The sequence below is a fragment of the Mchenga conophoros genome, linkage group LG3 (genome assembly GCF_057382185.1).
Source record: "Mchenga conophoros isolate Kocher_MC1m ecotype Shallow Benthic linkage group LG3, M_conophoros_male_GT1.1, whole genome shotgun sequence".
Lineage (NCBI taxonomy): Eukaryota > Metazoa > Chordata > Actinopteri > Cichliformes > Cichlidae > Mchenga > Mchenga conophoros.
In genome coordinates this window covers 43465206-43492843 of record NC_140528.1, presented here as the reverse complement: position 1 = coordinate 43492843, position 27638 = coordinate 43465206, and the positions used below count along the sequence as shown (strand labels likewise).

Genomic DNA, 27638 nt, shown 5'->3' with positions numbered 1-27638 from the left:
AACTGGAGTCTATTAGATAGATATGATACAAACCACTGCACCGCAGTACCTGTAATACCTACAGCATGTTCTAATCGCTCTAATAGAATATTATGGTCAACAGTATCGAACGCTGCACTAAGGTCTAGCAGGACAAGCACAGAGATGAGTCCACTGTCAGAGGCCATAAGAAGATCATTTGTAACCTTCACTAAAGCTGTTTCTGTGCTGTGATGAGCTCTGAAACCTGACTGAAACTCTTCAAATAAACCATTCCTCTGCAGATGATCTGTTAGCTGTTTGACAACTACTCTTTCAAGGATTTTTGATATGAAAGGAAGGTTGGAGATTGGCCTATAATTAGCTAAGACTGCTGGGTCTAGAGATGGCTTTTTGAGTAAAGGTTTAACTACAGCCAGCTTGAAGGCCTGTGGTACATAGCCGATTATTAGAGATAGGTTGATCATATTTAAGATCGAAGAATTAATTAATGGCAGGACTTCTTTGAGCAGTTTTGTAGGAATAGGGTCTAAAAGACACGTTGATGGTTTGGAGGAAGTAATTATTGAAGTTAACTCAGAAAGATCAATTAGAGAAAAAGAGTCTAACTTAACATCAATGGTACTAAGAGTAGCTGTAGATAATATTACATCTGTGGGATGATTATTGGTAATTTTTTCTCTAATGATAAAAATTTTATTTGTGAAGAAGTTCATGAAGTCATTACTAGTTAACGTTAAAGGGATGGTTGGCTCAAAAGAGCTCTGACTTTTTGTCAGCCTGGCTACAGTGCTGAAGAGAAACCTAGGGTTGTTCTTATTTTCTTCAATCAGTGATGAATAGTAAGATGTTCTGGCTTTGCGGAGGGCTTTCTTATAAAGCAGCAAACTATTTCTCCAGGCTAAATGATGATCCTCTAGATTTGTGACACGCCATTTCCTCTCCAGATTACGAGTCATCTGCTTTAGGGTACGTGTTTGAGAATTATACCACGGAGTCAGGTACTTCTGATTTGAGGCCTTAGTTTTCACAGGAGCTACAGTATCCAGAGTCGTACGTAGTGAGGAGGTGAAATTATTAACAAGAAAATCGACCTCTGTTGGGGTAGCGTTCAGATAGCTGCTCTGCTCTGTGTTGGTACAGGGCATTGGAGATGATAACAGTGGGTGGATTATATTCTTAAACTTAGTTACAGTGCTTTCAGAAAGACATCTATTTTGATAAAGTCTACTCTTCACCGCTGTGTAATCAATTATTGTAAAAGTAAATGTTATCAGGAAATGATCAGACAGGAGAGGGTTTTCAGGAAACACTGTTAAATGTTCAGTTTCTATGCCATATGTTAAAACAAGATCTAGAGTGTGATTAAAGTGGTGGGTGGGTTCTTTTACGTTTTGAGAGAAACCAATTGAGTCTAATAACAGATTAAATGCCATGTTGAGGCTGTCATTTTTAGCATCTACATGGATGTTAAAATCACCCACAATAATTATTTTATCTGAGCTCAGAACTAAATTAGATATAAAGTCTGAGAAATCAGACAGAAACTCTGTGTAAGGCCCAGGTGGACGATAGATGATAACAAGTAAGACTGGTTTCTGAGTTTCACAGCTGGGGTGGACAATGTTAAGCATCAGGCTTTCAAATGAATTAAAAGTCTGTCTTGGTCTTTCATTAATTAATAGGCTGGTGTGAAAAATTGCTGCCACACCGCCCCCTCGGCCTGTGCTTCGAGATTTCTGGTAGTTAGAATGACTCGGGGGTGCTGATTCATTTAAACTAACATAATCATCCTGCTGCAACCAGGTTTCTGTAAGGCAGAGTAAATCAATTTGTTGATCAATTATTAAGTCATGTACTAACAGAGACTTGGAGGAGAGAGACCTAATATTTAATAATCCACATTTCACTGTTTTACTCTTTGGTTCAGATGTGGATACTGTATTGTTCTTTCTTTGTGATTGTTTATGTTTAAGTTGTTTGTTGCTGGTTTTTAGTTTGTTTTTTGTCTTTTTGGAAGCTGACACAGTCTCTATGGAGATGGGTTTTTGGGGGGGTAGCAGGAGGAGAGAAGCTGCAGAGAGGCGTGTAAGACTGCAACTCTGCTTCCTGGTCCCAACTCTGGATAGTCATATTTTGGGGGGTTTAATAAATTTGTCCATATTTCTAGAAATGAGAGCTGCTCCATCCAAAGTGGGATGGATGCCGTCTCTCCTAACAAGACCAGGTTTCCTCCAGAAGGTTTGCCAATTATCTATGAAGCCCACATCGTTTCTGGGACACCACTCAGACAGCCAGCAATTTAAGGAGAACATGTGGCTAAACATGTCACTCCTGGTCTGATTGGGGAGGGGACCAGAGAAAACTGGTCCGACATTGTTTTGGCAAAGTTGCACACCGATTCAATATTGATTTTAGTGACCTCCGATTGGCGTAACCGGGGTGTCATTACTGCCGACGTGAATTATGATCTTACTGAATTTACGTTTACCCTTAGCCAGCAGTTTTAAATTTCCTTCAATGTCGCCTGCTCTGGCCCCTGGAAGACAATTGACTATGGTTGCCGGTGTCTCTAGCTTCACATGTCTGAGAACAGAATCGCCAATTACCAGAGTTTGACCCCCGGCGGGTGTGTCGCCGAGTGGGGAAAAACGGTTAGACACATGAACGGGTTGGTGGTGTACCTGGGGCTTCTGTTTAGGACTATGCTTCCTCCTCACCGTCACCCAGCCTTCCTGTTTCCCCAGCTGCTTTGGACCTGCCGGGGAACAGCTAGCGGGGCCTACGCTATTTTCGGCTGCACCAGCTACAGGGGCCTGGCTAGCTACGGGTGAATGAAGGGTGCGAAGCCGAGTCTCCAATTCAGTAATCCTGGCCTCCAGCGCTGCAAATATGCTACATTTGTTACAGATATCATTACTGCTAAAGGAGGCAGAGGAGTAACTAAACATCTGACACAATGAGCAAGAAAGTGCAGGAGGGACAGGTGAAGTAGCCATGGTGCTAACGAGTCGGCTACGAGCTAAGCTAAGCTAGCGAAACAGTACAGAGACAGTGAGTGAATACTTTGGCTATAAATTAGGTAGTGAGTACACAGAAAGTGTGCTTCGGATGAAGCACGTGAAGATTATACTATGAAAGAAGAATGTATTTAAAAGTTGTTAATTAAATTGCTAAGCAAATAAGCTACTCAGAAACACCACTGTGTTTGAGCAGGAACAGGAAGTGATACTCTACCACAGAGCGAGTGAACACCAAGTGACAGCGCCTCCCAAGTGGACTCCAGCAGTCCATTAAAGTCTGTAACAATGCTCACACACACAGACCGTCTCAAACAGACCAAAAATAAATCCATTTAAAAAATGTAAAGAACAAAAGTTTTCAGTAGCTTCTGAGTCAAGATGAGTCTGTTGCCATGGTGAATTCATGTTTTAATGGATATACAGGGTCTGAGCCGTCATACTCGTAGAATCCACTCACTGAGGGAATAAAAAGCGAGGTGGCAAAAGAGTCTGGAAAAAAAACCCTAAGGCAGCATGGTCTCAAAGATCCGGGCCCAGCGTATCCAAGCAGGGTCGTGGAAAACTGGTCCCCCTCCATGGAGCTTTTCAAAGCACAGGAGACAACGCACGCTCGACATCGCTTACCAGCCAAAGCTCGCCGCCAGTAAAGCCTGAGTTTTACCTGAATAACTGCTCTTCTCCCTCTCCTTTTCCATGGTCTACAGGGACCGCTGAGATCACCTGATGAGGATCCAGCTAATGGTGGAGGGTGGGAAATGCAGAAGGAGGAGGAAGAGACATTGTGAGGCATCATAGAGGACGAATGGACAGTAAAGCCAGGCGATCATACACCAAGGCAACTAATACATAGTTAAAACTAAGTGAGAACAGCAGAGCAGAAAAAAACGTAAGCGAGTGCGACGTTCATGACAACAGCTGTGTGCAGAGTATGAGCGTGCAGCGTCTAAAGTGTGGAAGTACCGACCTTACTTTGACTTTCTGTTAAAAGTGATAAAAACATTAGCGTCCGCTGTTCACAGCATGGGAAGAAAACTTCTTTTTACAGCGAATAAAACCCCTAAACTTCTGTGCAAGCACCGAGTACGCTGCCACAGGAATGTGAAATTCACAGAGAAACTCCCGGATTCTTCCGCTGACCGCTGCGGCACACCTGCACCAGGGCAAACATCCGCCTACCACACTCCTCCTATCCAGGTGAAAATAGAGCAACAGGACCGCTAGCCTTTGATTTTTCTTATTTTCTGCTGTGTTTTACTTGCATCCATGTGAAAGACTGAGTGTAAACAGAAAAACCTATTTCATGTGCAGGAATGTGCAGAAAATAGGTTTAAATGTTAAACAAATTTCTTCCAGTCAGAGAATGTTGAATATAATTAAATTTTTGCTTGATTCATAAAGTTAAAAGATTAAAACTAATAAAACAAGTTTTAAAAAGAGACTTTTCCATTTGATTACATTTTGGATGATAGATCATGCAGAAAAAGTAGAATTGGGCTGAAAGATCTATCACTTTATTACCTATTCAGGTTGTAAATTATGTTTTTAAAAAGTAACTAAGTAACTAATTACTTTCAACAATAAGTAATCAGTAAAATAACAGGTTTACTTTTGGGGGGAAGTAATCAGTAATTAGTTACTGATAGGTTTGTAGCTTAAACCCATTCGCTGGAACGTTAAGGACAATTTATTACACAGCAGAAACAAGACACAAGTAGGCAAAGTTCTTTGTGTTACTCATGCATGAGGGAGAGAACCACGACAAGAGCCGTTCCTTCGCTTGACCCCAGTCGCTCTCGTCCACTCCCCCGTAACACTGCTCTTTTATTGAGGTTACATGAATATACATAGGTTCATTAACATATGACGTCTACATACACACAAAGAGTACCTTGCCTGTGCGTTGTGTAAATGTGTGTGTGTGGGGAGGGTCCAGTGTGTGACCCCATAAAGACTTCCCTAAACCTGCTGGTCTGGAAGTCCAGCAGTTCATTTAAACAAAAGGCACTTAGCCTAAAACAGATATAGCTACATTTATCCTACCATAAAACAATAATGTGTATGCCCTCTCCCATGCTCCCAGGATGTTGGTGTGACTGCCAGAACACTCTGGAATGCACACAAAGCCTTTGCAGACTATTAAGGATCAAACCTCTACCAACATGACATTGATTATACAACTCTAAGCATATATGAGTAGATATTTCTAAGCATAAATGACAATAAACAATACAAATCTAACACTTACTGATTACTTTTTTCAAGTAACTTGACCAACACTGGTCACCAGGATTGTTCACCTCTCTGCAGGAACTTTGGTTCTCTCCTCTTTAAAGAAACTCTCTGCTGTGCACCTCCCAGCTTCAGCTTCCTCCACAGGTTTTCTATGACTGAGGTCTGGAGACTGATCCACGACTCATGTTCAGTATTCTGGCTGAGAGAACAAGGTTCTCGTCTCAGATTTCACACTGCATGTTCCTGTCCACTGACCTCTCAGTGTGTGATGTTGGCCTGCACCTTAAAAAGAACGACAGCCCAGAGCATCATGTTACCTCCTCCCTGCCTGACTGTGGGGACACTGCTCTGTGGGTCACGTCAGCGTTTCTCGGGTTGATGGCAGAGATCTTGATTTTGGTTTCATGTGACCACAGTACACTTCCAACACTACATTTTCTGAGTTATTTGTGGGTGTTTTCTTGTTAGTTCGTTTTTTTAGTACTTGAACACTAAAGTGGCCTTCAATGAGATGACAGAGCCAGCAGTGACCCACAGCATTTAAGTTTGACACTCCTGTTTTAGATGTTCACTGGCAAACTTGAAGGATCTGGAGCCAGAGTACACCCTGGCCAGGTCACCAGCTTATCACAGGGTAACATTTGCAGTGACACCTGCAGAATCACCGGGTGACCTAACCCCACTAACTGCATATCTGTGGACTGTGGGAGGAAGCCTCCAAACACAGAGAACCCAGAGAGAACATGCAGACTCCACACAGGAAGGCCAGGTGGGGGATTCAAACCCTGCTGTGAGGCAACAGAGCTAATTACTGCACCACCGTACTGCCTCTGGCTGGGTTGTAGCACATCTAATACTTACCTCACTCAGGGACATGAAAACAATTCATACACAGCCTTCATGCTTTTGTTGATGTTCTGTCTCTTTTAAAATGAAAAAAACATAACACAAAAGACTTCATTGTGTGTAACTTATCAGATAATTATTCCCCCTTCTGTGATTTAAGCTGTTCCTGCTTCTGCTGCTTTTATAAAAAAAAAAAGCAAATCAGACTTGGAGGAAAAGAAACAAAACAGAAGCATAAGTGGGCTACCAGCATTGGTGTCTCCATTAAAACATGATTCACCATGGTAACAGAGTCCTCTTGACTCAGAAGATACTGAAATTTGTTTTTAATGGATTTATTTATGGTTTGTTTGAGACGGTCTGTGTGTGTGTGTGTGTGTGTGTGTGTGTGTGTGTGTGTGTGTGTGTGTGTGTGTGTGTGTGTGTGTGTGTGTGTGTGTGTGTGTGTGTGTGTGTGTGTTTGTCAGCGCTGATACAGAGACTAATGGGTTTGCGAGGATACCGTTTAAATCACTTACTGAGAACAAACAAAGTCTTTTCTTTGAAAGTTTTGAAGCTAAATTCAAACACGGGGACGGATGATATTTATAAGTGCTTTATGAAACCCGTCCTCATCATAGCAATCATATGTTTCCATCATCATGATGGCACGTTGTTTTAGAGCACAGTCAGCACGTGGCCTGTTGGCTCATATTCTAGTGATGTGCGGATCGATCCTGAAATATCGATTCCTCCGATACCAGTCATTTATGTTCTAGAATCGATTCTCACATTAAAATATCAATATTTTAGTAATTTAGGGTATATTTGTAGTTTATCAGTGGAAAGAAACTATAACATTCAGATTGTCTACATTGGAAGCAACTACTTCCTCTTCCGCCTTTCATAGTCATGTGTGAAATACGGCTGTATAAATGTGTCGCAGACCCTTTGCGTGCGCACTCACAACAATGGCTGAGCGTGGAGTCATTTTACATCCACAAACGACGTGGTTTGTGATACATGTGGCAAGACCACTAACCTCGTCAAACACCTCAGAGTAAATCATATCACAGAATATGACGAGGATATGTTGAGGTGAACTGAAGAGGAGGAGAGAGTCAGGTGCTGCTAGGGCGAGACAGACGTCTCTCACAGAGTCCTTCAGTGCTGCAGGCAGGCAAGGTGTTCAAATAGCGCATAACTTCAGTTTTTTTTTTATTTCTATATATGATGAACTCTGCATTATTAAGTGATAAGAACAAGTAATCTGATGTCTTATAATCACTATGACGCTATCATTTGAGATACAATAAAAGATGCAATGAATAAAATAAGCTTTTGTACAAAGTATCGGTATCGGATCAGTATCGTCGATACCACCCTGAATATTACTTGGTATTGGATCGGAAAGGAAATCGCACATCACTATCATGTTCTACATCATTGTGTGTCGCTGTGATTGTCACGTTCATGTGATATGACTTTCACCTGCTGGCAGGTAGAACAAATACTAACTGACTTCCTAAAGTCATATGAGTGGGTTTGTTTGTTTGTTTGTTTTTTCTTTTTTTCACAAAAAGTAGTGAGAAACAAGTCTGGGCATGCATGACGCTGTTTGTGCCCGTTCAGTCATGACTTAGCATCTAAGGCAGGGATGTCCAACATATGGCCAGCGGGCCACATCCGGTCCTGATACACTTTTATATGTCAGTTATTAATGACCTGAGCAAATGTGGGAGCTGAATGTTCAGCTCTGCTGATCTACATGCAAACAGGGGTGGAACCATAAAGCCAATCACATGCAAAGACAGACTGTCATACCATGGTTGGGTACAGGCCGGGTACACAGAGAGACGGAAGCCGATTTAAATACAAGAGTGTCAGGAAAATGTAAAATGAGCAGCGTTCGACTAATAATTGAATATTAGATCAAACAAAGTGAATACAAAGTGTGTTTGAATGGCAGAGATGCAGAAATGTGAGCATGTAACACAGAGCAACAGCATACATGCAAACCCTCCTGAATCTTTTCCAGGAGAATCTCGAATTTCAGTGCCCCTCCTGAAAATCTCCCAGAGCCACCATTCTCCTGAATTTCTGCTGATTTTCCACCCGGACAACAAAAATGAAAACCATATCCCAGAACCAAAACCCAGCAAATTCCAGTTTCCAACAATGGCGGCAGCTATTTAGTTTTAAGATTACTCCTATTACTCTTTCTGGGTCACAAAATAAACTTTTAGCATATTTTCAGGTGAGAATAAACTTCAAATATCTGAGCCGGCAAGAATAGCAAACTCCCGGCACATCGTTTTCAAACCCCTGCGGTCTTTCGCTACTCAGGTTAAACATGATATTTAAGTAACTCGATAACCTAAAAATTTTATTGTTGGACTTTTTCAGTGTTTTATTTGTTCCTGAGTAAATTGGTTTTGCTGAGATTAAAGTTATTAGATTAGATGAGATTAAATAAAAACTTTATTAATCCCTCGGGAGGATTCCTCCAGGGTTGTGACACTGCTGAAAAAAACGTCAAACGTCAAACTGATTAAACAGAAGTGTGAGACGGTCAAGAATTTACGCCAGCGTCCGGTTATATTTAGATAGCAAGGAGCAGACGGCAGAGTTTCACTCCACTGAGAGAGCCCGTGACGTAATTCTGAACGCTAGACCATCACAGTCGCTCACTTACGGCCTACCCGCCTTTCGGAGGACTTGGCCCACTTAGACCACGAAGGCCGGGTCCTTAGGTCGATGCAGCCTCTGAATTTGGACAGTAATAAAAGTGACATTTAACTTACTTTAAATAAATAATTTTAAATAAATAAACACTGTAAAATTCAAGTTTTTTGTATATGTGTATGTAATCCCCCCTTTTGAACGTCTCCCTAATTCTGAGGCTTCAAGGTTGGCAAGTATGAGCAACAGCTCAGTCTGAGTCTAAACGAGTCTCACAGGCTTGCTGTGCGTTTAAAGCTGTAAGAATTACAAATTACAATTATAAGTTATCATTCTTAACTTGTTTGATCCGCTGGTCACCACAGACAAACACAAGCAGACATTTTGGATTTTTACTGTATTATCATAGTTTTAAAGCTTTTCCTGCAGATACAAACCTCCCTTATGAACATTTATACTACACAAAGTCATTCAGCAATAAACAATTGAAGACAGAAAAGTTTGTTTTTCACTTTCTACTATAGAAATTTCAGTTTTTTGTGATGATTGATGAGCTATCAGAACTTTTTCTATCATTTTATTTCTTACAGTTTAAGGAGTCGTGCTGACAGGTTTCTGTTGTTGTCACAGAGCTTTTTCTTCATCATATAGAAAAACACTTAAATATGTGACTCCTTCACAGTGACAGGATGTTTCAGTGGTCCGGCCCAACTAAAGTCATGTGGTCCCCCATGTAAATTCAGGCTGTTTCTCAATCCTGTCTTTAAGTGATGATGTATGAACCCTGCTTCCAGGTCCAAATTACTCTGCGTTTAATAAGGCTGTTGTGTTTTTAACATTTTTTAATGCTTTGTATCTTGTTCTATTTAATCTCAACAAGTCCCTAAAAAAAGTCAGTGATCACTGTCGGCCTCTCTCGGTTTTTATGATCACTGCTCATTTTAAAGCTTGGTTTTTAAAACCTCACAATGTATCTATATGCAGTAGTATATTAATAACTAACCTCATATCATGGATGCATTGTCTCAGTTGTTCTCGTGGACTTGTGATACGTCATCAGTCATCAATTCAAAGTACGCATCAAGCCAAGCCCAAGTATGCTCAAAATTCCCAGATGTGTTCTCGCTCCACTTTATCGAGCAATAAAGTGGAGTCCACAGCTACTGTGAACTTGGTGCAGCTAAATCTAACTCAAAAGTGGCAATGGCAATTTTATTTGTTCCTGAGTAAATCGGTTTGGTGAAGACTAAAGTTAAGCTTGAATTCTTACTTGGAGAGTGGTCACTGTATTTTGAATTACACCCATCATATCCCCTGATGTAAAATGTTCTGTTCTTATTTAAACAGCTGGATCAGAATTACATCTAAGATGACAAATAATTAAATTCAGCAAAAACAGCATGTTAATGCATGGAGATCCTGAAGGCTGCTCCAAAAATGATCCGATTATATTTTAAACATTTGTTCAATTCTCTTCCAAACCCCAGCAGCTGTGTATTGTAAGTTTTAGTGTCTACTAAAATACAAATAAAAGTGTTCTAACATCTCACCTGTTTGTTTTTATTCAGACATACATGTGTACTATTTTATTAATAGAGACATTAGCCTCGTTTCTGTCATGTAGTGGTTGTGCTGAAGCTTATTAGACATTATGAAACTGATGATATGTAAAATTGATTTTTGCCAAAGTGCTTAAGATACTTTTTTAATTATATATTTTTTAATCTACTACATTTGTAATTTCTATTGCAAATATTAAGCACAGTTAAATTAAGAGGGGATGGCAGTGAAAACTCTGGAGCTGTGTTGTCACCATAGAAATTGTAGAGTGATCTGCTGCTTTCTGTGGAATTCTGGACTCCCGTGTGAACTTACAAAGTCCGTACTCGCGAACAGCAGAGGCTGGTGAGCAATGTTCCCTCTAAGCTGCGCATGTGCGCAATTGCGCACTGCTGGCACGGTCTCTGCGCACAGAAAATCTGTGTTGCGCACACAAAAAAAATCTAACCTAAATTGAAATTAAAATGAATACGTCAACAATTCTGTTTTGCAGTGTTAGTCAGTAAGTGACTGGCTGCTCCCGTATGGGATTAGAACGATCCCACGTTATCCCATAGTCCAGCGATTCACATTCGTATACGCAGCCAATCGATGTCGTTGACAGGCTATGACAGCGTCCTTATGTGCCGACACCGGAGCTGATGTGGAGTGAAGCCACGTTAATGACAACGTGGACAACCATTGGAGATGTGAGCAGGACAGACGAAACAATTGATGGAAAAAGTGTGGACTTTATACCAGTTTTTAAATTGTGTTGATAGGCCACGTAAAACCAGAGTTGTGATTTTAAAAAAAGAATGCAATGTTTGGTTTCCTTGCTGAATACTATCGTTGTTTATATTTACTGCGGGAAGAAACGGTAAAAACTGCGTTTTATAAGAAAAAAGCCTCGAAAGCGCTCTCCACCTGTGAGCAAAAACAAACCCCCCCACCCCCTCTCTCTTTCCTATTCGTCCAAAAAAGTACCATGTCGACCAATCAAAAAATGATATGGTAACGTGGCATCTAGTTGTTAAGAAACGGGGGGAAATTTTAGGAGTGACGGCGGTGCTTTGAGATGTGAGAGATTTGAGACGTGTAGCGCAAATCTTGTGTAGTTAGTGTGTAGTGTAGTCAGTAGATTTGTTGTGTGTGTCAGAACAATGAGGCGACTGCTGAACGTTACAGGTGTTACAGCAGTGCTACATCTCCTGTTGTCAGGCCTGCAGGTATCAGGCTGTTGTTCTCCTTTATCTCATAGTGGACAGAAATTATTTTTTGGAGTGGCACAAATAATTTGTGTGGCATCAGATTTGATGCAGAACAGCTGATTGTTCTGTAAATAGTTTGAAATGTTTATTTAAAAATGCATTGGCTGCATTTAAAAAAAAATAGCTGCAAAAAACTTTGTTGTTTGCCAAACTGAGTTACTTTTTTGAGGAGTAACTATATAATTATTTGCCCAACATTGGTCATTATATACTGTATTTTGCAGACAGAGAGTTACAGGACTCTCTCCCAGACCACAGACGCATAATACAAGTCAGAGCTGTATATATAAAAAAAGAAAAGAAAAAAGAAAAAGAAAGTTGTGTTTTCGAAATTGGAGTTCAAGTCATTTTTACTTCCAATAGCGTTAACATACTACACAGGCCAATGGCTAGATTTTTTTTTTACATTTTCATTGTAAGTGGGCTAAAGCAGTTTAAAAGTAGTCTAACATAAATGTAAATGCTGTAATTTGATTATTTTAATAAACCATGAAACTTGGATGGATTTGATGCTGGCGTGACCACAGTGCACACGTCTGATGTCGCTCACAGTGGTCCAAGGGATCGCTCAGGGAGTTTGTGTGTTCACTCAGACACATGAAAAATTAGAGGGAACATTGCTGGTGGGTGGGGCTGCTGCAGTGACCTCATTCACCCCTTCACTGTTACCTACAAGTTACACATTGAAAGTCTTGGGGGGTTGGGGAAAGGAGTTGATCACTCAAGGGTGCCCCCCTCAATTTTACCAGTGCTCCAATTTTGTTCGCATCATATTTTAGTATAGTTTCTGAATTGAGGAGAATAAAAACATATTTAACATTCGATGTAGCTGCATTGTTGAGTAGAAAGCACAGATTAAATAAAGATGTTTAAATTTAGAATAGAATAGAATAATTGCCATTATTGTCACTATACAGTTGTACAATGAGATACAGTTTTAAATTTAATTTTGGAACTTTTTTAATTTAAGAATATCTGAGCAGATGGTGCAAACAGCAAACACCTGCTGCTGAAGACACTGCAGTCCACAGGTTGGAGGAACAGACAGTGACACACAGACAGGTCGGCTGCAGTAACACTTTAATACAGAACACTATCAACAGTAATTCCATCACATGGTCACAGAGTTATCACAGTACAGTCACAGGAACACGGTTACAACATGACAGTAGCTCCTGAGCCAGGCTCCCTGCATCATCTTGAGAAATAAAAGCAAACCATAAAATGATGCTGGAACAGACAGCACTGATGCTTTTGTCTGTCATGTGCCAGTCTCTTTGGATTTCACACTGCTGAGTTTAAAGACATATGAAATGAGCCTCCACCCTTTGCTTCTCCCTGAGCTCAGCTCACATCAGTCGTTAGGCCAGTGTAGCACCTGACTGCATGTTTGAGGCTGAAAGTTTTTTTCCTGTTAGTGATTCCATATTCAGTCACATTCCTGCTGTGTGTGCATGTCTGTCTCTGTAACAGTGACATTTGTGTCCTTGCAGTGCTGATAAATCAGGATGCTTAACCCTTTAAAACCGGTCGGAGCGGGCACGCTCCGTTTTGCATAACTATTTTTAAATCCCGGTAGCACTGCAACCACAGAAGCTAGCGCCATAATTTTTTTTGCATATGAAACCGGAGGAGTTGTGCTTACATCTTATGCCATCAGCTTGTCCTAGGTCACAGTTTCCTTCCACATATAGCTTTGCAAAAACGGCATAAAAAGCACTTGCAGCAACAAAAACATGATATTCCAGAAACACGCTTTGCCGATCCGATCAGCTGTTTGTAACACTTCCTACATCCATCAGCGTGGACTATCGCATGTCCGCCATGACCTGCCCGAAACAGGAAGTGACGTCATCAGGGCCTTATGAGCCTATACTGGTGTTTTTAAAAGTTATGTTTGACTTTATGACTTTCTGTGTCATTTCTGTGATGCTTAGGACTCATATTGCACTGCTGGAAATAGTTTATTTTGATGCACATGCTGGGGGTTTTTTTGCAAATTTGCATTATAATATTTATTTTCGTTTTTCCTGCAGTATATAAAAATTGGTGTATTTAAAAAATAAAACTATGAAGACACTCAAAATACATTTCCTGTGGTGGGAAACTATTTTGTGCAACTTTTTTGTATTTACAGTTTTGAGGGATAAGCCTCTTAAATTTCTCTAACTAGAAATATATGTTAAAAAAACAAAAACGATTTTAAATTTTTTTGTAGTTTATTGCACTTTTTTGCAATTTATGTAATTACCATGCACTTAATGCAGACATATTATTAAAATATGTCTGCATTAATGTATATCAACTTGAAATGCTCCCAATAATGGCACTACAGCATGTAAAAATATAATATAAGCTCTGGTGGACTTCTTCTATGGTACGTCTTAAAGGGTTAAGGAGCCGAAGTCAGCGGCAGCAGAAACAGATGGAGCAGCTCAGTCTCACTGTTACTGTCACAATATTCAACTTTAAGGACACTTTCTGCAGACCTGAGGGAAATCCCAGAGATAACACTGTGTCAGGCTGCATACAAGCGAATATGCATGAGTAAGGCAGCTTTTTAAAAAGGCTTTTCTACAGTAAAGAACAGACGGTGACTTATCCAGAGGGACATCATCATTAGACCTGCTCAGTCTGCAGGTTTGCTCACAAACAAGTCAACACTTTAGAACTTTCTGGGGTGTTGGTTGATTTTCTTTCTCTCTCCATTAAAAAATACTGCCGACAGCAATTAAACTTCAGACTAATACATGATGGTAATTATGTCCTCGTGTGTAATTTTCAGACTTGGGAAAATTATGATGCAGTTAGAGAAAAAAAAATAAGAGAAAAACAAGGCTAAAAACATCCATTCATGCAGGGATTACCGTAGCAACAGAGTCATTTTCTTCTGACAACACTCATGTGTTAAGTATCAGCAGCGACACACAGACAGAAAGTATTAACACTTTAGTTTGAAAATAGATTCTTTGGTTTGTTTTGCATGTGTGTGTGTGTGTGTGTTGGTTGTAGAGAGTACCGTTTAAATGACTTACTGAGAACAAACACAATGTTCCTTGGCGAAGCTGCTCAGCAAAAAAGGAGTTGTAAAGCTAACAGGGACGGCTAAGTATTTGAGTGTTTCGTACGGCGCTTGCTGTTTCACGGTTCATCACAGGATAGTTATCGTACAGTCACGACGCTACAAATAGAGACACAAAGCAAAGGAAACATAAAGCAGCATTCAAGCTATGTTACAAAGAAATATCAGGCACACTGCAGCTGAGTCAGTGTTAAAGCTGCCTGCTCTGGCTCTGAATCAGCTCTAATGGCACTTTGTTTTAGAGCACAGTCAGTGCTGTGGCCTGTTGGCTCATATTCTACATTCTATGTCGCTGTGATTGTAAAGTGCATATGATACGACTTTCACAGATATTGTGTGTATAGCAAGCGAGGTGTTCAACTCTAAAGCTTTATTTGTCCCCCATGATAGACAGTACCTCCACCCCCTGCAGGAGGCTGTGGAGGCGCTGAGAGCTCCTTTAGCAGTGACTGTTACAGCCACGGAGCAGCTCCTTCATCCCCATAGTAACACTGTGACACAGATTCAAATGTACAATCTGAAGCTCATGGGTGGGTTTGTTTGTTTTTTTTCTTTTTTCAAAAAAAAGTAGTGAGAAACAAATCTGGGCATGCATGACGCTGTTTGTGCCCGTTCAGCCATGACTTGGCGTCTAATACAGGGCTGTCCAACATACAGCCAGCGGGTCACATCAGGCCCCTAATACACTTTCATATGTCAGTTATTAATGGCCCGAATGTATGTGGGAGCTGAATCTTCAGTCCTGCTGATCTCCATGCAAACAGGGGTGGCATGATACAGCCAATCACAGGCAAAGACAGACTGGGTCATACCACTGTGTCAAAGAATAACAGTAAGTTTAATGGTACCATTTATAGCTATAATTGTGGTTCACCATCTAAAGTCAGTGTGCCACCCCTGCTCTAAATCATGAATTACAGGAACTGTTAACGCTAGGGTTGCCAACTCCCTGAAAAATAAATAAGGGACACCTCGTGGCCAGGGCCGGGCAACCCAGTTCACCCTTCCCAGTGTGGTGAATTTTGTAGCTCTTTTTTTGTGTGTGAAATTATTTTTTAACCATTTGACTTGAACTTGATTTAAGCAGATGCATATTCTTTGTGATATGATCATATGGGAAACAAATGATCATTTAGCCATTTATTTTTTTAGCTCAAAATGACAACATTAACACAGTAAAACAGGTCTCTTTCTTAAACAGAAGCCTGTCATGCTTAACTTTTGAGAATATAAGTAAATCTTTCTTTAAAAGAACTCTGTCCTGCTTAACTTAAAATTATATAAATTAATAGAAAACAATAGAACGAAAAATACTCTTGTAACTGTGCACATATAGTGCATTTAGTACAGTTGGCTTCAGTTGAGGTATTATTTCAGCTTTTCTAATGCTAATCAGCTGCTCCTGTTTGTAAACCCGCTTGTTCCCATGATTACGCATCTTAACTCATCATCATTATTCATCTATGTATTACTTTTATGTATTAGTCATCTATTTGTTGTAATCATCTATCCTTGCTGTTGTTTATTACACAAAATAAATTATATTATCACACTTCTGGCCACATAGCGCTGATATTCACTGCACATGCCCATATTAACCTTAACCAGAGGGTTTAAAAAAACACAAACCAGTGTTTACATACCATATCTGCTTCTGCCGTGGCCTGGTGGACAAAAACTTGGTTAAGGGTTCCCCGAGCTGTCACGCCCCTCATGTTCTTCATGTGCCCCCACCACTAGAAGCATGCCTATGGAAAAAGTGCGCTGGCACACAGTGCAGTGCGCTTTAAAGGTGTTATCGTGCATTTTCCCAGCCAGGTGTTTTCCTTTTCCCATTCCTCCCTGTACTTTTGCAGCCTTTTTTTTTCTTTCTCTGAGGGGAACAAACATTGCTGCTCTAATGCTGGGCTTACACTGTGCGATTTTTGGCCCATTTTGAGCCGATTTTTGAGTCGTGCGACCGATTTGGTGATCGGCCCGATTTTGGCCTTCATCGTGCATCGTGTAGTACACGTGGGGTAATGAGAAGCGATTAACACCTCACGACCAGCTCCCGATAATCAATCGCTCGTGAGGGTGTCACCACAGCCGCTCACACTGCTCACGCGCAAACACGTAAACGTCGTGTGCTTGTTGTTGTGGTCATCTGTTGTCTTCCGGTATTTTCTCCGTAAGCGACCTTTCCTCGACCAATGAGATGAGCGGTAATCTGAATTGTCATACTCGAATTGTCATAAGTGTGCTGTCAGCTCATTGGTCACAAAGCAGGAGAGGGGCTGGGAATTATGTTTTCAAACAAAGCGTTAATTCCATAAACATTTATAGACTACTTTTGATTCTCACTGTATTACGGGATAAAGTGCGTCCCTTATTAGCTCAATAGGGGACGTGTACTTTTGTTTCTAAATACGGGACGATTCCGTTTTTTAAGGGACGGTTGGCAACCCTAGTTAACGCTCTAGCATAGCATCAGTATATAGCATAGCAAGCATGTCCAGTCAATTGTGACATGCGCAAGCAGTGCCTTCATTAGCAGCTAACGTTAGCCATGCTACCTGCCTGTTACTGACAGTGTTCATGTGCAACACCCTGATAGTTGATGTTGATGCTCCACAAACAGTGATTTGATTGGCTAACGTTGGTTTGTACTGTTAGTGGAATAAATTCAGTCTGTTCGTGAACGTGTGGAGAGTCTTTTGACAACAGCGTCTTTTAGTTTTGGTCATAGTCGATGAGAAACAGTTTCACTGTTTGCTAAAAGAGGTGGACCGTTTGGTGGGAGCAGATCGAACATGTGCTTTAAACTTACTGCACTTCTGATTGGATCTTGTTCACTGACAGAGGTGTTTAGTTATCGTCTTGTTTTCATCATAAACATCAGTGAAACTAATGTGACTCCTGCCTGTGAGTCCAAACATGCTAAACAAGTACCTCCTTTAAAGCAACAGCCATGAAAACTGTAGATTATAAGAGGAAAACTGCAGTGAAATCAAAACCTGTGGTTATCTTTAAAAACAAACCACAAAAAGAATACATACATATGAGTTTCCACCCTTTACATGTAATCTCAGCATTATCACTCATTGTAACAGCTGTTATATGAAAAAAACCAAAGAAATGAAAAAAAAAGTTTTCTGTTTAAACTCAGAGGCAGGACTTTCAGGTCAGAGGTCGGTGTTAACAGAATCATCAAGATTAAACACAGAAACAGAAATATGAGAGAAGACCCAAAGTCAAAAGCAGATCACATGTAGGTGGAGCAAACCGCCTTTTGCCAGCATTCAGTGGTGGAGCTGCAGGTGAGAAACAGAAGACAGGTGTGAGACATGATCTACTTCCTGCTTTCTACAAAGTCTCATCAACAATATCTGCATAAAAGGACACGTTCCCCTCCCATAGCAACAACCCGACACCTTCTCTATGATCCATCCCGCCTGTTCCAGCTGCTGCTCTGGGCACATTTTCATGGCACATTTTGGACCCCTCAGTGTCTGAGATTGTGTGAACGTTACAACATACGTGAGCATTGCTGCTGACCATGTCCATCATATTTTGGTCACAGTGCACCATCTTCCAGCAGGACAAAACACTGTGAGACTAATTGGTGAACAGGACAGTGACTCAGTTCTCGGTCCAGTGGAGAAATCTTGGGATGGAACAGGAGATTCACATCGTGGATGTGCAGGAACTGTGCAACGCTTTCATGTTAACATGGAGCAAAATGTTAGAGGAAGGTTTCCAGCTCCATGTTGCATTTATGCCTTAAAGGATTAAGGCAGTTCTGAAGGTAAAAGGGGGCCAACCCAGTGCTAACAAGGTATACCTAACAACATGAGCAGTGAGTTTAGATTGATGAAAACAACTTCATCATGTTTATTGTAAGTCATGATTAAACTAATTGTGCTATAACTCCCAGAACCTCGGCCTCATGTGTGCAGACGTTTTATGAAAGGGGCTCAAAGGCTGATCGTCACAAGGGGCTGTAACTGAAGGAACAACGCTTCAGGTGTCCTGCAGTGCACCCCCACCCACTTAAGCAAACAATTTAGATGACAGTGGGAAGGTAAAACTCCCTTTTAACAGGAAGAAATCCTCCAGCAGAACCAGTCGCAGAGAGGAGCAGCCATCTGAGAGACCAGCTGAGGGGAGCTGACGTGGACAGGAGAAAAGACACGCTGAAGAGAGCCAGAGATTAATAATTACTAATGATTCAGTGTAGAGAGGTGTCTAAACACATAGTGAGGTAAGAAGCAACACTCATGGGAATCCCCCAGCAGCCTAGACTGCAGCGTAACCAAGGCAACTGTAGTTGTGATTTGAGGCACACAGAGAACAGATTGTTGACGACTCTACAAACTTACCCACTGGAGCAATCATCAGCTGGATGGTGTTGATGGTATCAGTATTCTCAATGTGAGTCTTCCATTGGTATCTTTCTTTGTCGACGGCCAGACACTCATATGTTCCATTCTCAGCCTGCGTCACATCCTGCAGAGCCAAGGACAAATTCCCACTGTCCATCCATCCATCCATCAGATGAAAGCGGCTAGTTGAAGATGGATACTTGTTGGCTCGATGAGACATCTTGCTCTGGTACAAAAGTACTTTTTCTCGCTTTAGGTCAGTTCTCCTCCACACTACAGCCGCAGTGGGATAATCTTTATGGACCTGACACGGCAGAATGACATCCTGTCCACACTCAGCTCTGATAATTGTCAGGGCTGAAGGAGAGAAGAGACAACACAGGACAGAATCAATCTTTTCTAAGTACATTTCAAGGCAAACGCTAACTCTCTCTCTCTCACACACACACACACACACACACACACACACACACACACACACAAACCCATGCATGCACACACACACACACTTCCTGTAACAAACCCAGGAAGATAAGAATTGTGTCACCAACTCATCACTTGCATGATCCTGAATCTGAAAATAGAATTACTGTGATTCTAAAAACAGGCCTTACTGAGAGCTGTGTGTGTGTGTGTGTGTGTGTGTGTGTGTGTGTGTGTGTGTGTGTGTGTGTGTGTGTGTGTGTGTGAGAGAGAGAGAGAGAGGGAGAGAGAGTGTTCACCCTGACACGTGTTTGTGGGGACCAAAAATTGGACAATTAATATACTTGTGGGGACCAACAGACCTTATGGGGACAAATTCTTGGCACCATGATTTTGAAGACATTTGTTGAGACTCAAAATGTGGTGTTAGTGTCAGAGTTACAGATAAGCTAGGGTCAGGCATTCAAACTCACATTCGCACCTATGGGCAGTTTTTGTTACCAGTTAATCTGACTGTGTTGAAAACAAACATGGGGAGACAAGCACAGAAAGACCCCAGCCTGATGGTGGAATTAATGAAGGAACTTTAAAGTTTAAATCATGTAAGTCTGAGTGAGAGCGATAAGGTGTGGTTGGACATCAGATAATTAAATATCAACAACTTGATTGTGACAAAAACAAAAAACAAAGAAAGAAACAAAAAAAGCAACATTTTACAACTTCAACCTAAAGCGCTCCATCTATGCAAGATAGCATGGGTGCTGTGTAGGAGTAAAGTCAGTCAAGTTTTTGGTGGTGCTGTCACTTGTTTTTTGTTCTCTTTGTGGTAGAGTATCATTTCCTGTTCCTGTTACAACACACACAGTGATAGAGAGGGCCAAATGAAACTTTCCGAAGCTCGTATTGAAAAAGGGTACAGTACTCGAGGCTTTTCAACACAAGTTTAGGAGTGACGGCGTTTGCAATGTTCAGCGTGTTTGGAGTCTAAAGTCAGTGTGTTGTCTTGTGTAGTTAGTGTGTAGTGTAGTCAATTGTTTTGTTGTGTGTGTCAGAACATGAGTCGACTGCTGAATGTTACAGGTGTTACAGGAGTGATACATCTCCTGCTGTCAGGCCTGCAGGTATCAGGCTGTTGTTCTCCTTTATCTCATAGTGGACAGAAATAATTTTTTGGAGTGGCACAAATAATTTGTGTGGCATCAAATTTGATGCAGAACAGCTGATTGTTCTGTAAATAGTTTGAAATGTTTATTTAAAAAAACACCTTGGCTGCATCTTTAGATAAACAGATGCAAAAAACTTTGTTGTTTGCAAAACTCAGTCACTTTTTTGAAGAAGTAACTATATAAGTAATTTCCCAACATTGGTCATTATATGCTGTATTTTGCAGACAGCGTTACAGGACTCTCTCCCAGACCACAGACTCATACTCATAAAGTCAGAGCTTTATAAAAAAAAAAAGAAAAAAAAAGTTGTGCTTTCAAAATTGGAGTTCCAGTTATTTTTACTTCCAGTAGTGTTAACATACTACACAGGACATGAAAAAGATTTTCTTTTAAAATTTTCATTGTAAGTGGGCTAAAGCACTTAATTAAAAGTAGTCTAACATAAATCTAAATGCTGTAATTTGATTATTTTAATAAACCAAGTAACTTGGATGGATTTGATGCTGGCGTGACCACAGTGCACATGTCTGCTGTTGCTCACAGCGGTCCAAGGGATCGCTCAGGGAGTTGAAAAATCAGACACATGAAAAATTAGAGGGAACATTGCACATCATCATGAATATTAAACTGTAGTGTATATATTGTATAATATGAGTGAAAAGTAAACCATGTGACATGTAAACTTGGGTTACTAGGAAAGACCAAAATAATTTCTTTGATCAAGCATGTTGAATCTGACCAGAAAAGCCCCGAAATGAGAGGGAGCCACAGAGAGGAGGAGGATACGGGCTGTGAGGGACACACAGTGGACCAGTCCTTAGACCTGTGTGTCTCACACTGCCCTGTGATGACACTCCATACACGCAGTTTCATTAACACTAATGAATAATAATGAAAAGATAAAGTAATGAGTTACTATAGTTCTCAGTTACAGCCTCATGTTTACTCCATATTCATCTCTTTTCAGACATCAGCAGGATCAAGGATGACCCCCCCACCCCAGTCTGAGGACGTTCCCCACCACATGAATGGGGGACGGGAGGCACAGCTTCCAGCCCAGCTGGTAGGAAAGTCCTCCTTGGGTGGACTTCTCTGTAACTATGGACTCTGCCTGTTGTCATGCGTGCAGACGTTTCAGTCCATAGACATTTCAGCCAGTGCTTTTTAAACATTAACTGTGCACATGTACGGGATGTGAAATCTTCTGCTTTATTGTTAAATGTTCATTCACTTTGTTTGTGCTCCAAATAAATCCCCTTCATAGATGAAGCAGTTCAATTTTGTCCTCTTGGTTTGGTTCAATGCCCCCATGAAAAAACACCCTGAGCCCAACCTGCTAAATCTGGTGTGGAACTGCCACTGCTGTGAAGCTTCATCTTCATGTATCAAATTCTGTACTTAAAAAGTCCCCTTCCACTCATTTTCATGTCCATTTCCTGCACAATGAAACCTGAGGCAATGCTTAAACATGAGTCTGTCAACACCTATAAACACAACAGCCTTCATGTGCATGAATCAGGGTCTGTCATTTAGCAAAGAAACTTCAAACACTAGTACAAAAACAATCAAGCGGTCCTTCCAAATCTCATATTTGAGCGCACGGTAATAAAAACACTTGAGGATAATCAGTGCCCGTGTCTGAATCTTGACAGATGCAAAAATAAACAGAAAACAAAACAGCAGATTTTTAGTTAGAGAAGTGAAGAAAATGCTGTTTTCATTTTCTTCCCAACATTAGAAGAGTCTAACATGATGCACACGTGTAGAAACAGACACATATACCTGTGCATGAACACTGCTGTGCAGACAAAACACACGATTTCCATCTTTCTCATGCAAAAACTCACCTACAGATCTTGTAAACCGGCAGAGAAGAATCAAAGCCAACACAGCTTTGCTGAACATGGTTGTATTCTCAGCAGTGGAGGTGCAATGCTCAGAGCTCCTTAGTCCTCTTGGGTTTGGGGGATATGAGCGCTCATAGCAAGAGGACTGCAAGGGTACAGACCTTTATACACTTGAGTGTGCTGACAGCAGTCATGTGCTCATGTTGCGTCTGGCCCTCACTGTCACACTCACTGTTTCCACCAACATATCCAACCGGCTGAGCAGCTGCACACACGTGTCTACACTCATACATGCAGCTGCTGAGAGTGACGTCAGGCTGCAGGTCAGTAACCATGGTTTCAGGCGACGCTCTGAAACTGATGATTCCAGCCAAAGATGTCAGGTTATTGTTTCCATGCAGAATCAAGACTGAAGACAAATAAATCCACTTTCTGTTTACATAGTGCTTTACTGTAATTTCCATGGTAATGCTGACTTATAAAAACAAAGGTGATCCATCAGTCCAGATGAATAATGTGAGCTCATTTAAGCGCACGTTTGTGTATTCAGAGCCATGAATGTTGATGTACTCTGTCCACTGATGACTAGTCATCCACCCATTCACACACTGGCGATGGCAAGCTGCATTGTAGCCACAGCCACCCTGGGGTGCACTGACAGAGGCGAGGCTGCCGGACACTGGCGCCACCGGGCCCTCTGACCACCACCAGTAGGCAACGGGTGAAGTGTCTTTCCCAAGGACACAACGACCGAGACTGGCAGAGCCGGCAACCTTCCGATTACAAGGCGAACTCCCAACTCTTGAGCCACGATCGCCCCCCATATAATACATATATTAGTAATTATTTTAAATGATTGAATATTTTAAATAAAAGTACAGTTATGAATCAGTTAAACAGCTAAGAGAGCGGGGTGAAATAAAGGCTTTAAGTCTGAGGCACCATGAAAGCGAGTTAATAGAGAAAGTTTAAACTCATGATTAAAGCTGGAGGACTGATGGATGGGGAGCTGTGTGTGAGCACTCCTGCAGGGATGGGGCTGCTGGCTGGAAGTAATTACTGAGGTTGGGTCAAGGAGATCGATCAGAGAGACAGTCTGAATAAACATCAGCACTTATTCGTTCAGTTTTATTCACATAGCATCAAATCAAATCAAATCAAATCAAATCAACAGTTCATGCACTTTATATTGTAAAGACCCTACAATTACAGTTAAAACTGCTGTAACTAATGATCTACATGGAAACACATCTATGGAGAGGAAATCCACCTGCTGAGGGTCACATCTGCATCATTGTAGCTACAGTGGATGTTTCAGTGTCAGGACTGAAGGTGGAGCTTTGTGTGTCTCAGGGTGAGCCCGCAGCAGCTGCCTCCAACCGAGGACATGCCTCCATCACTCTCAGCACTGGAGCCCCCCAGGGGTGTGTTCTGAGCCTGCTGTACTCGTTGTACACATATGGCTGTGTGGCCACTACCAGCTCCACCACCATCATTAAGTTTGCTGACGACACCGTCGTGGTGGGCCTGATCTCTGATAACAACAAGACGGCCTACCTGAAGGAGATTAGGAAATATATATTTATATATTTTTCTTATATATTTGTATATTGTGTATTTGTGTATTGTGCATTTTGTTGTACAGTTATTTTATTTTTAACTTTAATATATTTTATTTTATTCCTTCCTAGCTAAATTTACCCTTCATTTTAATTTTCATATTTATTTTATTATCCTATTCAGTCTTTTTTTTTTTCTTTAGGTCACGAGCAGTTGTCTAAGCATTTCACTGCATATCGTACTGTGTATGACTGTGTATGTGACAAATAAAATTTGAATTTGAATACTTTACCATCTTAAATCTAACAAATTCCTTCATGAATTACATTTAGTCAAAGGTCAAAGGTCAAATGCTTCTTTGTCTTTCTCCACAGAACCATTTCCATCCTGGACCACAGCTCTCCTGGCTTTTCTTGTTGTTTCTGGAGGTCTTTTATTCTATTTCTGGCAGTATTTCATGTCAGGTGAGTGTCTCCTACTACAGACAGCTGTCTGAAACATGCTAACACTGAACCCTCACACAGAACGTTTATGGCCTTTTTATCTAATAATGACAAAACAACGTCTGAGCCATGATCCTCATGTTGCTTTTAGAGAAAGCCATTAATACTTTTTATCAAGAGTAATATTACTATTATAATGATACTTCCCAGGTTATTGTCATGTGTTTTACAAGAGAAAAGGCATTTCTCTGAGCAATTCTTTCTTTGCTGTCCACCCACAGATGCCGATTAACATATACAATAGAAATAGAACATATAATACAAATAGTACAAATAAATAAATGAAGACAGAAAACAGACAAAATATGGAGATTTGAAACAGAGATCTGTGAAAAAGAGCTATAGCTTAATATGCAGGATGACCTGATGTGCAAAAAATCATTATTACTATTCAAAGTGGGTCGGCTGTTCAAGAGTGATGGCAGTGGGGAAGAAGGAGTTGTTGAGTCTGGATTTCAATTCAATTCAATTCAATTTTATTTATACAGCGCCAAATCACAACAAAAGTTGCCTCAAGGTGCTTCATAGATACAGAGAAAAACCCAACAATCATATGACCCCCTATGAACAAGCACTTTGGCGACAGTGGGAAGGAAAAACTCCCTTTTAACAGGAAGAAACCTCCAGCAGAACCAGGCTCAGGGAGGGGCGGGGCCATCTGCTGCGACCGGTTGGGGTGAGAGAAGGAAGACAGGATAAAGACATGCTGTGGAAGAGAGACAGAGGTTAATAACAGATATGATTCAATGCAGAGAGGTCTATTAACACATAGTGAGTGAGAAAGGTGACTGGAAAGGAAAAACTCAATGCATCATGGGAATCCCCGGCAGCCTACGTCTATTGCAGCATAACTAAGGGAGGATTCAGGGTCACCTGGTCCAGCCCTAACTATATGCTTTAGCAAAAAGGAAAGTTTTAAGCCTAATCTTGAAAGCAGAGATAGTGTCTGTCTCCCGAATCCAAACTCCAAATTTCACACTTCTAAACCTTTGTCTCGAGGGCAGAAGTGTGAACAGTCCGTGTTGGGGGTGTGTGGGGTCTTTGAGGATGGAGGCAGCTCTCCTCTGGACTCTGCGATGGTAGATGTTCTGCAGAGAGGGCAGCTGAGTCCTGATGATCTTCTCCACAGTTGTTATCACTCTCTGCAGGCATTTGCGGTCCATAGCAGTAGTGCTGCCGTACCATGCAGCTGGTCAGTGTTCTCTCTACAATGCAGCTGTAGAACCTGCTGTAGTCCTTGTGGGTGTTTTTGACCAGTCAAATCTTTGTATTTCACTCTCTTCTCATTGTGTTTGCTGTTCTCTCAGGGTGTCGGGTGGAGGTGGAGGAGTCTGTCTGGTTGCCCTTTAAAACCACAGCTCAGCTGCCTGAAGACACTCTAGTAGAGTGGTGGCACCGTCCTGAGAAGCCTGACAAACAGGAGCGGGATTATAGAGACCGAGTGAAGATGAAAGACGAGCGTCTGAAAAGCAGACAGTTCAGCCTGACCTTTAAACGCTCCACAGAGAGAGACAGTGGCAGATACAGCTGTGTGGCCTGGAGCCGTGGACACGTAATCGGATGAAGAATCGTGCTGCTCACAATTACAGGTGTTTGTTCATTTTCATTTGGTTCTCTCTGCTTTCACTTATTATTTTATTGTATTTGTATGTGGAGGTGTCGTGTCTCCTCTGCAGGGAGAGATCAGCACATCAGGAAGAGAAGCAGCTCCACTGATCCGACTCCTCTGATGGCTGATCGATCAATTTGATCTGTGTGTTCTTTGATTATTGATCAGTGATGTCAGAGTGGAATCAGTGTGATGATATGAATTCTACTGTAAACACTTTTTCCTTCATTTTCTCCTACTGATCACTTTATGTCTTTACTCTGTAGTCATGTCCTGTTTAAAGCTTTGTGAGTGTCGGGTAAGCAGTGAGCAATCTGCATGAGTGGGAGATGTGGACGCTGTTGCAGGAAGGCTGTATTTTATTTATTTATGTGAGTTTAATCCATTAAATTAATAAAGAGCCACTCTGATGTTCTTTGTGAGTCTTTCGGGTGATTCTGTTTTCACATGCAGCTCAGCTGTTACTATGAGTACAGCATGAAGAAGATAAAAGGAGGATTAGACATCAGTTGGTAGTTAACTAACATACAAAGTCCTGCAGCTTCCTAACCAGCTGGTTTCAACAAGTCTCACCTGTGAGGTGGACTGTTAACACCTCCTCCTCATCATCTTTCCTGCGCCTTCAGGGAGAAACGGAGGACTCCCCTCAGTTATTACATTCATTCATTATTACGTTCTTAGCTGATCCTACATTACAAAATGATTTTAACAATGAATGCAGTGGTGAATATGCGTTTAACCTTCCTGTCATGTTCGGTTTACATGTTTCGATTTACAACTTAAAACACTCATAAATATTGTGTTTTGCATGCCATTGCCTCAAGGCCTTATGACATCCTCCATATTATGCACTTGAACATATAACAGTGATTATCGCCTCTTTAATTGAAAGCTTGTAGACAAACAGCTTTTTACAGCTACAGTGTAATTACCTGTTTTGGTTTGGTAAGGGTTAATGACAGGATATCCTCAACTGCTGGTGAGCGAGCGAAAACACAGCAGAGACCTCTGTGTTTAAGAAGTGGACGGTTGTGGTCGCTGATGCTCTCAGCTCGCTCAGTTTCACACACAGGTACAAGAGCACAAGCCTCCACTGTGGAGTAGATACTACAGGGACTACATCTGAATGCCTGTAGAGCAGTGTGTAGTCACAGGAACCTGCCAGAAGGTAGCAGCACATCACCCCAGCGTCACCCTCCAACTAAAACCTCTGCAGAGACTCTGGCAGGTGTCTGCAGGTTCAAACCTGCAAGTTTTACATAAAAGCTGATTTGTCATCTGATTCAGGATCAAACTCATCAGGATGCGATAGGATAATAAGATTATTCCTTTATGACATCATAATTAAATAAGAAATGGTTTATTTATCTCACAAGTTTGAAAATTAGGCAAAATAATATGAAAAATATCTCAGTATAAAAAATAAAATGTCAGAGGAAATGGCTTGGATAATTAAAAATAATTAAAATACTAACAACAAAATCCCTTCATCTGTGCATGTGTGTATATCTGCTGGTTCATGTGTAGGTCTGG

General features: G+C 41.2%; 1 long non-coding RNA gene across 1 annotated transcript in view; it reads left to right on the top strand.

Moving 5' to 3' along the window:
• LOC146578838 (uncharacterized) overlaps positions 1-26520 on the top strand; it is a 35055-nt gene extending 8535 nt beyond the window's left edge. Inside the window, exons 3-5 of the long non-coding RNA XR_014891539.1 lie at positions 21554-21649; positions 24368-24457; positions 25804-26520. This is a non-coding gene — a long non-coding RNA (uncharacterized LOC146578838). The remainder of the gene's footprint in view (positions 1-21553; positions 21650-24367; positions 24458-25803) is intronic.
• Positions 26521-27638: the final 1118 nt, after the last annotated feature.